Source organism: Bombina bombina, chromosome 6 (genome assembly GCF_027579735.1).
Source record: "Bombina bombina isolate aBomBom1 chromosome 6, aBomBom1.pri, whole genome shotgun sequence".
NCBI classification, from domain to species: Eukaryota; Metazoa; Chordata; class Amphibia; order Anura; family Bombinatoridae; genus Bombina; species Bombina bombina.
Genome location: NC_069504.1, coordinates 664,865,189 through 664,879,799, shown reverse-complemented (window position 1 = coordinate 664,879,799; position 14,611 = coordinate 664,865,189). Strand labels below are relative to the sequence as shown.

General features: G+C 39.4%; 1 pseudogene; it reads right to left on the bottom strand.

Moving 5' to 3' along the window:
* Nucleotides 1–12,194: 12,194 nt before the first annotated feature.
* LOC128665431 (uncharacterized) lies at nt 12,195–12,313 on the bottom strand (annotated as a pseudogene).
* Between the last annotated feature and the right edge of the window lie 2,298 nt (nt 12,314–14,611).

Sequence of the window (14,611 nt, the reverse complement as noted above, 5' to 3'; positions counted from 1 at the left end):
TTTGATAGATACGAATTATATAGATCAAAAGATGCAATATACATTTGAAAGATACGAATTACATAGATCAATAGATGCAATATACATTTGATAGATACGAATTACATAGATCAAAAGATGCAATATACATTTGATAGATACAAATTACATAGATCAATAGATGCAATATACATTTGATAGATACGAATTACATAGATAAATAGATGCAATATACATTTGATAGATACGAATTATATAGATCAAAAGATGCAATATACATTTGATAGATACGAATTACATAGATCAATAAATGCAATACACATTTGATAGATACGAATTACATAGATCAAAAGATGCAATATACATTTGATAGATACGAATTACATAGATCAATAGATGCAATATACATTTGATAGCTACGAATTACATAGATCAAAAGATGCAATATACATTTGATAGATACGAATTCCATAGATCAATAGATGCAATATACATTTGATAGATACGAATTGCATAGATCAATAGATGCAATATACATTTGATAGATACGATTGATAGTTAGATAGATTTGATAGATATATAATTTCCCAGACAGAGAATTACAAAGACGTGCGGGCTGGGACCCATGGTAAGGTTACTTCCTTTTGCACAATCGAGTACAGGTTGGGGTCTGGGATTGTCTTTTGTGCAAAGAAATTGTGGCCGTGTACGAATTACATAGATCAAAAGATGCAATATACATTTGATAGATATGAATTACATAGATCAATAGATTGCAATATACATTTGATAGATACTAATTACATAGATCAATAGATGCAATATACATTTGATAGATACGAATTACTTAGATCAATATATATTTGATAGATACGATTGATAGTTAGATAGATAAATAGATAGATTTGATAGACTTATATTTTCCCTTACAGAGAATTACAAAAAGACATGCGGTCTGAGACCCATGGTAAGGTTCCCAGAGGCAGTTGCACCGCCAGGGGACGTGTATATGGCATGGATTTTTGGAACGGGGAGATGGAAAAAGATGCTTGGTCAGTCCTCCTGCTTCAAATTTGGGGCACTGCGCGTGCAATCTATTGTGCCACCAGATATGAGTGGTGTGTTAAGTAGTACTATTCTTAGCAGTTTAATACCTGTTACTCCCCCTATCGGGGGAGGTGTATATGGCATGGATTTTAGGAACCGGGAGATGGAAAAAGATGCTTGGTCAGTCCTCCTACTTCAAATTTGGCTGAAACACAAGTGGCTGTCACAAAACAGTCTGGCCACGAGATAGATAGATTTGATAGATAGATACATCGATTACATAGATCAATAGATGCAATATACATTGGATAGATACAAATTACATAGATCAATAGATGCAATATACATTTGATAGATACGAATTCCATAAATCAATAGATGCAATATACATATGATAGATACGAATTCCATAGATCAATAGATGCAATATATATTTGATCGATATGATCGATAGTTAGATAGATTTGATAGATTTATATTTTCCCTTACAGAGAATTACAATAAGACATGCGGACTGCGACCCATGGTAAGGTTCCCAGAGGCAGTTGCGACGCCAGGGGACGTGTATATGGCATGGATTTTTGGAACCGGGAGATGGAAAAGATGCTTGGTTGGTCCTCCTGCTTCAAATTTGGGGCACTGCGCGTGCAATCTATTGTGCCACCAGATATGAGTGGTGTGTTAAGTAGTACTATTCTTAGCAGTTTAATACCTGTTACTCCCCCTATCGGGGGGGGGGGTGTATATGGCATGGATTTTAGGAACCGGGAGATGAAGAAAGATGCTTGGTCAGTCCTCCTACTTCAAATTTGCCCGAAACACACAGATAGATAGATTTGATAGATAGATACATAGATTGCATAGATCAATAGATGCAATATACATTTGATAGATACAAATTACATAGATCAATAGATGCAATATACATTTGATAGATACGAATTACATAGATCAAAAGATGCAATATACATTTGATAGATACGAATTACATAGATCAATAGATGCAATATACATTTGATAGATACGAATTATACAGGGAGTGCAGAATTATTAGGCAAGTTGTATTTTTGAGGATTAATTTTATTATTGAACAACAACCATGTTCTCAATGAACCCAAAAAACTCATTAATATCAAAGCTGAATAGTTCTGGGAGTAGTTTTTAGTTTGTTTTTAGTTATAGCTATTTTAGGGGGATATCTGTGTGTGCAGGTGACTATTACTGTGCATAATTATTAGGCAACTTAACAAAAAACAAATATATACCCATTTCAATTAGTTAGTTTTATCAGTGAAACCAATATAACATCTCAACATTCACAAATATACATTTCTGACATTCAAAAACAAAACAAAAACAAATCAGTGACCAATATAGCCACCTTTCTTTGCAAGGACACTCAAAAGCCTGCCATCCATGGATTCTGTCAGTGTTTTGATCTGTTCACCATCAACATTGCGTGCAGCAGCAACCACAGCCTCCCAGACACTGTTCAGAGAGGTGTACTGTTTTCCCTCCTTGTAAATCTCACATTTGATGATGGACCACAGGTTCTCAATGGGGTTCAGATCAGGTGAACAAGGAGGCCATGTCATTAGATTTTCTTCTTTTATACCCTTTCTTGCCAGCCACGCTGTGGAGTACTTGGACGCGTGTGATGGAGCATTGTCCTGCATGAAAATCATGTTTTTCTTGAAGGATGCAGACTTCTTCCTGTACCACTGCTTGAAGAAGGTGTCTTCCAGAAACTGGCAGTAGGACTGGGAGTTGAGCTTGACTCCATCCTCAACCCGAAAAGGCCCCACAAGCTTATCTTTGATGATATCAGCCCAAACCAGTACTCCACCTCCACCTTGCTGGCGTCTGAGTCGGACTGGAGCTCTCTGCCCTTTACCAATCCAGCCACGGGCCCATCCATCTGGCCCATCAAGACTCACTCTCATTTCATCAGTCCATAAAACCTTAGAAAAATCAGTCTTGAGATATTTCTTGGCCCAGTCTTGACGTTTCAGCTTGTGTGTCTTGTTCAGTGGTGGTCGTCTTTCAGCCTTTCTTACCTTGGCCATGTCTCTGAGTATTGCACACCTTGTGCTTTTGGGCACTCCAGTGATGTTGCAGCTCTGAAATATGGCCAAACTGGTGGCAAGTGGCATCTTGGCAGCTGCATTCTTGACTTTTCTCAGTTCATGGGCAGTTATTTTGCGCCTTGGTTTTTCCACACGCTTCTTGCGACCCTGTTGACTATTTTGAATGAAATGCTTGATTGTTCGATGATCACGCTTCAGAAGCTTTGCAATTTTAAGAGTGCTGCATCCCTCTGCAAGATATCTCACTATTTTTGACTTTTCTGAGCCTGTCAAGTCCTTCTTTTGACCCATTTTGCCAAAGGAAAGGAAGTTGCCTAATAATTATGCACACCTGATATAGGGCGTTGATGTCATTAGACCACACCCCTTCTCATTACAGAGATGCACATCACCTAATATGCTTAATTGGTAGTAGGCTTTCGAGCCTATACAGCTTGGAGTAAGACAACATGCATAAAGAGGATGATGTGGTCAAAATACTCATTTGCCTAATAATTCTGCACTCCCTGTATAGATCAAAAGATGCAATATACATTTGATAGATACGAATTACATAGATCAATAGATGCAATATACATTTGATAGATACGAATTACATAGATCAATAGATGCAATATACATTTGATAGATACATCGATTACATAGATCAATAGATGCAATATACATTTGATAGATACGAATTCCATAGATCAATAGATGCAATATACATTTGATAGATACGAATTACATAGATCAAAAGATGCAATATACATTTGATAGATACGAATTCCATAGATCAATAGATGCAATATACATTTGATAGATAGGAATTGCATAGATCAATAGATGCAATATACATTTGATAGATACGATTGATAGTTAGATAGATTTGATAGATATATAATTTCCCAGACAGAGAATTACAAAGACGTGCGGGCTGGGACCCATGGTAAGGTTACTTCCTTTTGCACAATCGAGTACAGGTTGGGGTCCGGGATTGTCTTTTGTGCAAAGAAATTGTGGCCGTGTACGAATTACTTAGATCAAAAGTTGCAATATACATTTGATAGATAAGAATTACATAGATCAATAGATGCAATATACATTTGATAGATACGAATTACATAGATCAAAAGATGCAATATACATTTGATAGATACAAATTAAAAAGATCAAAAGATGCAATATACATTTGATAGATACGAATTACATAGATCAAAAGATGCAATATACATTTGATAGATACGAATTACATAGATCAAAAGATGCAATATACATTTGATAGATACGAATTACATAGATCAAAAGATGCAATATACATTTGATAGATACGAATTACATAGATCAATAGATGCAATATACATTTGATAGATACAAATTACATAGATCAAGAGATGCAATATACATTTGATAGATACGAATTACATAGATCAATAGATGCAATATACATTTGATAGATACGAATTACATAGATCAAAAGATGCAATATACATTTGATAGATACGAATTACATTGATCAAAAGATGCAACATACATTTGATAGATACGAATTACATAGATCAATAGATGCAATATACATTTGATAGATACGAATTACATAGATCAATAGATGCAATATACATTTGATAGATACAAATTACATAGATCAAGAGATGCAATATACATTTGATAGATACGAATTACATAGATCAATAGATGCAATATACATTTCATAGATATAAATTACATAGATCAATAGATGCAATATACATTTGATAGATACGAATTACTTAGATCAATAGATGCAATATATATTTGATAGATACGATTGATAGTTAGATAGATAAATAGATAGATTTGATAGACTTATATTTTCCCTTACAGAGAATTACAATAAGACATGCGGTCTAAGACCCATGGTAAGGTTCCCAGAGGCAGTTGCGCCGCTAGGGGACGTGTATATGGCATGGATTTTTGGAACGGGGAGATGGAAAAAGATGCTTGGTCAGTCCTCCTGCTTCAAATTTGGGGCACTGCGCGTGCAATCTATTGTGCCACCAGATGGTGTGTTAAGTAGTACTATTCTTAGCAGTTTAATACCTGTTACTCCCCCTATCGGGGGAGGTGTATATGGCATGGATTTTAGGAACCGGGAGATGGAAAAAGATGCTTGGTCAGTCCTCCTACTTCAAATTTGGCTGAAACACAAGTGGCTGTCACAAAACAGTCTGGCCACGAGATAGATAGATTTGATAGATAGATACATCGATTACATAGATCAATAGATGCAATATACATTGGATAGATACAAATTACATAGATCAATAGATGCAATATACATTTGATAGATACGTATTCCATAGATCAATAGATGCAATATACATATGATAGATACGAATTCCATAGATCAATAGAAGCAATATATATTTGATCGATACGATCGATAGTTAGATAGATTTGATAGACTTATATTTTCCCTTACAGAGAATTACAATAAGACATGCGGACTGCGACCCATGGTAAGGTTCCCAGAGGCAGTTGCGCCGCCAGGGGACGTGTATATGGCATGGATTTTTGGAACCGGGAGATGGAAAAAGATGCTTGGTTGGTCCTCCTGCTTCAAATTTTGTGCACTGCGCGTGCAATCTATTGTGCCACCAGATATGAGTGGTGTGTTAAGTAGTACTATTCTTAGCAGTTTAATACCTGTTACTCCCCCTATCGGGGGGGGGGGGGTGTATATGGCATGGATTTTAGGAACCGGGAGATGGAAAAAGATGCTTGGTCAGTCCTCCTACTTCAAATTTGCCCGAAACACACAGATAGATAGATTTGATAGATAGATGCAATATACATTTGATAGATACGAATTACATAGATCAAAAGATGCAATATACATTTGATAGATACGAATTACATAGATCAATAGATGCAATATACATTTGATAGATACAAATTACATAGATCAATAGATGCAATATACATTTGATAGATACGAATTACATAGATCAAAAGATGCAATATACATTTGATAGATTCGAATTACATAGATCAATAGATGCAATATACATTTGATAGATACGAATTACATAGATCAATAGATGCAATATACATTTGATAGATACGAATTCCATAGATCAATAGATGCAATATACATTTGATGGATATGAATTGCATAGATCAATAGATGCAATATACATTTGATAGATACGATTGATAGTTAGATAGATTTCATAGATATATAATTTCCCAGACAGAGAATTACAAAGACGTGCGGTTACTTCCTTTTGCACAATCGAGTACAGGTTGGGGTTCGGGATTGTCTTTTGTGCAAAGAAATTGTGGCCGTGTACGAATTACATAGATCAAAAGATGCAATATACATTTGATAGATACGAATTACATAGATCAATAGATGCAATATACATTTGATAGATACGAATTACATAGATCAAAAGATGCAATATACCCGTATTGGCCCGAGTATTGGCCGCACCTGATTATAAGCCGCACCCTTAAAGTTTGGTGCCATTTTAAAGAAAATGAACATTTTATAGAAAATATACACATAAAGTGCTATGCCAAACATTTAACTTATTTTCTAATGTATTTACTTAGGTTTTTACTTTGTCTGGTATATTGCTTTGCTGACTAACATTTGACAAACACCCTTGTAGCACAACATTTTAAGAGAAAACAATGTTTTATATTGCAATGACAACAAGTGTTCTGGTTTCTGTACAAAAAATACCACCACCTTTATAGTTTATATTCCTATTGAGAATATGCCAACAGCTGTAAATGTATGTCCTTATAATAGCTTAACAAAATACCCTACCTGACCCCACAGCACCTCCACACTGCTTCCTCTCCTGTCCCCGCAAAACCAGAGAGAGACCAGAATCTGTAATATGGGAAATTCCTGAACTTACCACAGCGTGAACCTCTTTACTTCCGGGCACAGGATTTCCGTGCAAAGGACTACAATACCCAGAGGGCTTGACCAGGCTCCACTGTCAGCTTAAGCCATCTTCAAGTCTGTCCGCCCACTGCCCAGCCCTAGATGCCCACAGCAGCCCCCATTGTCATGATCCTCACTGCTGCTGTCTATTCTTCTACTGTCTGCTCCGCTCCAGCCTCCAACTGCCCCCATAGCACACACAGTTACACTGCGGCAAAAACTGCTGTATAGCTTCCGATTATAGGCCGCGTCTGAATATAGGCCGCACCCCTAATTTAAAGATTTGCATTAGGGTAAAAAAGTGCGGCCTATACTCAGGCCAATACGGTACATTTGATAGATACAAATTACAAAGATCAAAAGATGCAATATACATTTGATAGATACGAATTACATAGATCAAAAGATGCAATATACATTTGATAGATACGAATTACATAGATCAAAAGATGCAATATACATTTAATAGATACGAATTACATAGATCAAAAGATGTAATATACATTTGATAGATACGAATTACATAGATCAAAAGATGCAATATACATTTGATAGATACAAATTACATAGATCAAAAGATGCAATATACATTTGATAGATACGAATTACATAGATCAAAAGATGCAATATACATTTGATAGATACAAATTACATAGATCAAAAGATGCAATATACATTTGATAGATACAAATTACATAGATCAAAAGATGCAATATACATTTGATAGATACAAATTACATAGATCAAAAGATGCAATATACATTTGATAGATACGAATTACATAGATCAAAAGATGCAATATACATTTGATAGATACGAATTACATAGATCAATAGATGCAATATACATTTGATAGATACTAATTACATAGATCAATAGATGCAATATACATTTGATAGATACGAATTACATAGATCAATAGATGCAATATACATTTGATAGATACAAATTATATATATCAATAGATGCAATATATATTTGATAGATACGATTGATAGTTAGATAGATTCAATAGATAAATAGATAGATTTGATAGCTTTATATTTTCCCTGACAGAGAATTACAATAAGACATGCGGTCTGAGACCCATGGTAAAGTTCCCAGAGGCAGTTACGGCACAAGGGGACGTGTATATGGCATGGATTTTCGTAACCGGGAGATGGAAAAAGATGCTTGGACACCCAGTACAGGTGGTTCTCCTTCAGCCTTTTTATACGCGGGTCCCAGACCCTCAACAGGCACGACAGCATGAAAGAACCCATATGCCATGACTTACTTTTGCACAATCGAGTACAGGTATGGCATCGATTTTAGGAACCCGGAGATAATTTTTAGGAACCCGGGAGATGGAAAAACATAATTTATGCTTACCTGATAAATTCCTTTCTTCTGTTGTGTGATCAGTCCACGGGTCATCATTACTTCTGGGATATAACTCCTCCCCAACAGGAAATGCAAGAGGATTCACCCAGCAGAGCTGCATATAGCTCCTCCCCTCTACGTCACTCCCAGTCATTCGACCAAGAATCAACGAGAAAGGAGAAACCAAGGGTGAAGTGGTGACTGGAGTATAATTTAAAAGATATTTACCTGCCTTAAAACAGGGCGGGCCGTGGACTGATCACACAACAGAAGAAAGGAATTTATCAGGTAAGCATAAATTATGTTTTCTTCTGTTATGTGTGATCAGTCCACGGGTCATCATTACTTCTGGGATACCAATACCAAAGCAAAAGTACACGGATGACGGGAGGGATAGGCAGGCTCATTATACAGAAGGAACCACTGCCTGAAGAACCTTTCTCCCAAAAATAGCCTCCGAAGAAGCAAAAGTGTCAAATTTGTAAAATTTGGAAAAAGTATGAAGCGAAGACCAAGTTGCAGCCTTGCAAATCTGTTCAACAGAGGCCTCATTCTTAAAGGCCCAAGTGGAAGCCACAGCTCTAGTAGAATGAGCTGTAATTCTTTCAGGAGGCTGCTGTCCAGCAGTCTCATAGGCTAAACGAATTATGCTACGAAGCCAGAAGGAGAGAGAGGTAGCCGAAGCCTTATGACCTCTCCTCTGACCAGAGTACACGACAAACGGGGAAGACGTTTGTCGAAAATCCTTAGTTGCCTGCAAGTAGAACTTGAGGGCACGAACTACATCCAGATTGTGTAGAAGACGTTCCTTCTTTGAAGAAGGATTTGGACACAAGGATGGAACAACAATCTCTTGATTGATATTCCTGTTAGTGACTACCTTAGGTAAGAACCCAGGTTTAGTACGCAGAACTACCTTGTCTGAGTGAAAAATCAGATAAGGAGAATCACAATGTAAGGCTGATAACTCAGAGACTCTTCGAGCCGAGGAAATAGCCATTAAAAACAGAACTTTCCAAGATAACAATTTTATATCAATGGAATGAAGGGGTTCAAACGGAACACCCTGTAAAACGTTAAGAACTAAGTTTAAACTCCATGGCGGAGCAACAGTTTTAAACACAGGCTTGATCCTAGCTAAAGCCTGACAAAAGGCCTGGACGTCTGGATTTTCTGACAGACGCCTGTGTAACAAGATGGACAGAGCTGAGATCTGTCCCTTTAATGAGCTAGCCGATAAACCCTTTTCTAAACCTTCTTGTAGAAAGGACAATATCCTAGGAATCCTAACCTTACTCCAGGAGTAACCTTTGGATTCGCACCAGTATAGGTATTTACGCCATATCTTATGGTAAATCCTTCTGGTAACAGGCTTCCTAGCCTGTATCAGGGTATCAATAACCGACTCAGAAAAACCACGTTTTGATAAAATCAAGCGTTCAATTTCCAAGCAGTCAGCTTCAGAGAAGTTAGATTTTGATGTTTGAATGGACCCTGTATCAGAAGGTCCTGTCTTAGAGGTAGAGACCAAGGCGGACAGGATGACATGTCCACTAGATCTGCATACCAAGTCCTGCGTGGCCATGCAGGCGCTATTAGAATCACTGATGCTCTCTCCTGTTTGATTTTGGCAATCAATCGAGGAAGCAGCGGGAAGGGTGGAAACACATAAGCCATCCCGAAGTTCCAAGGTGCTGTCAAAGCATCTATCAGAACCGCTCCCGGATCCCTGGATCTGGACCCGTAGCGAGGAAGTTTGGCGTTCTGGCGAGACGCTATGAGATCTATCTCTGGTTTGCCCCAACGTCGAAGTATTTGGGCAAAGACCTCCGGATGAAGTTCCCACTCCCCCGGATGAAAAGTCTGGCGACTCAAGAAATCCGCCTCCCAGTTCTCCACTCCCGGGATGTGGATTGCTGACAGGTGGCAAGAGTGAGACTCTGCCCAGCGAATTATCTTTGATACTTCCATCATTGCTAGGGAGCTTCTTGTCCCTCCTTGATGGTTGATGTAAGCTACAGTCGTGATGTTGTCCGACTGAAACCTGATGAACCCCCGAGTTTTTAACTGGGGCCAAGCCAGAAGGGCATGGAGAACTGCTCTTAATTCCAGAATGTTTATTGGCAGGAGACTTTCCTCCAGATTCCATTGTCCCTGAGCCTTCAGAGAATTCCAGACAGCGCCCCAACCTAGTAGGCTGGCGTCTGTTGTTACAATTGTCCAGTCCGGCCTGCTGAATGGCATCCCCCTGGACAGATGTGGCCGAGAAAGCCACCATAGAAGAGAGTTTCTGGTCTCTTGATCCAGATTCAGAGTAGGGGACAAGTCTGAGTAATCCCCATTCCACTGACTCAGCATGCACAATTGCAGCGGTCTGAGATGTAGACGTGCAAAGGGTACTATGTCCATTGCTGCTACCATTAAGCCGATCACCTCCATGCATTGAGCTACTGACGGGAGTTGAATGGAATGAAGGACACGGCATGCATTTAGAAGCTTTGTTAATCTGTCTTCTGTCAGATAAAACTTCATTTCTACAGAATCTATAAGAGTCCCCAAGAATGGAACTCTTGTGAGAGGAAAAAGAGAACTCTTCTTTTCGTTCACTTTCCATCCATGCAACCTTAGAAATGCCAGAACTAACTCTGTATGAGACTTGGCAGTTTGAAAGCTTGAAGCTTGTATCAGAATGTCGTCTAGGTACGGAGCTACCGAAATTCCTCGCGGTCTTAGTACCGCCAGAAGGGCACCCAGAACCTTTGTGAAGATTCTTGGAGCCGTAGCCAATCCGAATGGAAGAGCTACAAACTGGTAATGCCTGTCTAAGAAGGCAAACCTTAGATACCGGTAATGATCTTTGTGAATCGGTATGTGAAGGTAAGCATCCTTTAAATCCACTGTGGTCATGTACTGACCCTTTTGGATCATGGGTAAGATTGTCCGAATAGTTTCCATTTTGAACGATGGAACTCTTAGGAATTTGTTTAGGATCTTTAAATCCAAGATTGGCCTGAAAGTTCCCTCTTTTTTGGGAACCACAAACAGGTTTGAGTAAAACCCTTGTCCTTGTTCCGACCGCGGAACCGGATGGATCACTCCCATTAATAACAGATCTTGTACACAGCGTAGAAACGCTTCTTTCTTTATCTGGTTTGTTGACAACCTTGACAGATGAAATCTCCCTCTTGGGGGAGAGAATTTGAAGTCTAGAAGGTATCCCTGAGATATGATCTCTAGCGCCCAGGGATCCTGAACATCTCTTGCCCAAGCCTGGGCGAAGAGAGAGAGTCTGCCCCCCACTAGATCCGGTCCCGGATCGGGGGCCCTCGGTTCATGCTGTCTTTGGGGCAGCAGCAGGTTTCCTGGCCTGCTTGCCCTTGTTCCAGGACTGGTTAGGTTTCCAGCCTTGTCTGTAACGAGCAACAGCTCCTTCCTGTTTTGGTGCAGTGGAAGTTGATGCTGCTCCTGCTTTGAAATTCCGAAAGGGACGAAAATTAGACTGTCTAGCCTTAGCTTTGGCTTTGTCTTGAGGCAGGGCGTGGCCCTTACCTCCTGTAATGTCAGCGATAATTTCTTTCAAACCGGGCCCAAATAAAGTTTGCCCCTTGAAAGGTATATTAAGTAATTTGGACTTAGAAGTTACATCAGCTGACCAGGATTTTAGCCACAGCGCCCTACGTGCCTGAATGGCGAATCCTGAGTTCTTAGCCGTAAGTTTGGTTAAATGTACTACGGCCTCCGAAATGAATGAATTAGCTAGTTTAAGGACTCTAAGCCTGTCCGTAATGTCGTCCAGCGTAAGCCTACCGCACCTGGTGTTCACAGGCGGTCTCCCATTCAGGTACTGACCAGGCCTGGCCCTGCTTAGCATCCGAGATCAGACAGGATCGGGTTCATTCAAGGCAGTGTGGCGGTAGACTAGCTGAACTAAGGTTCTCTTCCAGAGACTCAATCCAAAATGCTGCCGCAGCCGTAATCGGCGCGATGCATGCAAGGGGTTGCAATATAAAACCTTGTTGAACAAACATTTTCTTAAGGTAACCCTCTAATTTTTTATCCATTGGATCTGAAAAAGCACAGCTATCCTCCACCGGGATAGTGGTACACTTAGCTAAAGTAGAAACTGCTCCCTCCACCTTAGGGACCGTTTGCCATAAGTCCCGTGTGGTGGCGTCTATTGGAAACATCTTTCTAAATATTGGAGGGGGTGAGAACGGCACACCGGGTCTATCCCACTCCTTAGTAACAATTTCAGTTAGTCTCTTAGGTATAGGAAAAACGTCAGTACTCGCCGGTACCGCAAAGTATTTATCCAACCTACACAATTTTTCTGGTATTGCAACAGTGTTACAATCATTAAGAGCCGCTAAAACCTCCCCTAGTAATACACGGAGGTTCTCCAATTTAAATTTAAAATTTGAAATATCTGAATCCAATCTGTTTGGATCAGAACCATCACCCACAGAATGAAGCTCTCCGTCCTCATGTTCTGCAAGCTGTGACGCAGTATCAGACATGGCCCTAGTATTATCAGCGCACTCTGTTCTCACCCCAGAGTGATCACGCTTGCCTCTTAGTTCTGGTAATTTAGCCAAAACTTCAGTCATAACAGTAGCCATATCTTGTAATGTTATCTGTAATGGCCGCCCAGATGTACTAGGCGCCATAATATCACGCACCTCCCGGGCGGGAGATGCAGGTACTGACACGTGAGGCGAGTTAGTCGGCATAACTCTCCCCTCGCTGTTTGGTGAAATTTGTTCAATTTGTACAGATTGGCTTTTATTTAAAGTAGCATCAATACAGTTAGTACATAAATTTCTATTGGGCTCCACCTTGGCATTGGAACAAATGACACAGATATCTTCCTCTGAATCAGACATGTTTAACACACTAGCAATAAATTTGCAACTTGGTTACAATCTTATTTAACAAAAACGTACTGTGCCTCAAAGAAGCACTAAACGATTAAATGACAGTTGAAATAATGAACTGAAAGACAGTTATAGCATCAATCCTTAAAAACAACACAACTTTTAGCAAAGGTTTGTTCCCATTAGTAAAGTAACAATAATTAAATTTGAAACATAAAAATTACAGAGCAACGTTTTTAATCACAGTCAATATATAAGTCTCACAGCTCTGCTGAGAGAATCTACCTCCCTCCAAAGAAGTTTGAAGACCCCTGAGTTCTGTTAGAGATGAACCGGATCATGCAGGAAATACAAGAGTAACTGACTGGAATTTTTTGATGCGTAGCAAAGAGCGCCAAAAACGGCCCCTCCCCTTCACACACAGCAGTGAGAGAGAAACGAAACTGTCACAATTAAAACAAGCAACTGCCAAGTGGAAAATAATGCCCAAATATTTATTCACTCAGTACCTCAGAAAATGCAAACGATTCTACATTCCAGCAAAAACGTTTAACATAATAAATACCTATTAAAAGGTTTAATGTACTTTTAACAGAGTAATTCCGGTGAAATACCATCCCCAGAATACTGAAGTGTAGAGTATACATACATGTCATTATAACGGTATGGCAGGATTTTCTCATCAATTCCATTCAGAAAATAAAAACTGCTACATACCTCAATGCAGATTCATCTGCCCGCTGTCCCCTGATCTGAAGCTTTTACCTCCCTCAGATGGCCGAGAAACAGCAATATGATCTTAACTACTCCGGTTAAAATCATAGTAAAAACTCTGGTAGATTCTTCTTCAAACTCTGCCAGAGAGGCAATAACACGCTCCGGTGCTATTGTAAAATAACAAACTTTTGATTGAAGTTATAAAAACTAAGTATAATCACCATAGTCCTCTCACACATCCTATCTAGTTGTTGGGTGCAAGAGAATGACTGGGAGTGACGTAGAGGGGAGGAGCTATATGCAGCTCTGCTGGGTGAATCCTCTTGCATTTCCTGTTGGGGAGGAGTTATATCCCAGAAGTAATGATGACCCGTGGACTGATCACACATAACAGAAGAAAAGATGCTTGGACACGCAGTACAGGTCGTTCTCCTTCAGCCTTTTTATACGAGGGTCCCCGACCCTAAACGGGCATGACAGCATGAAAGACCCCATCTGCCATGACTTACTTTTGCACAATAGAGTACAGGTATGGCATCGATTTTAGGAACCCGGAGATAATTTTTAGGAACCGGGAGATGGAAAAAGATGCTTGGACACCCAGTACAGGTCGTTCTCCTTCAGCC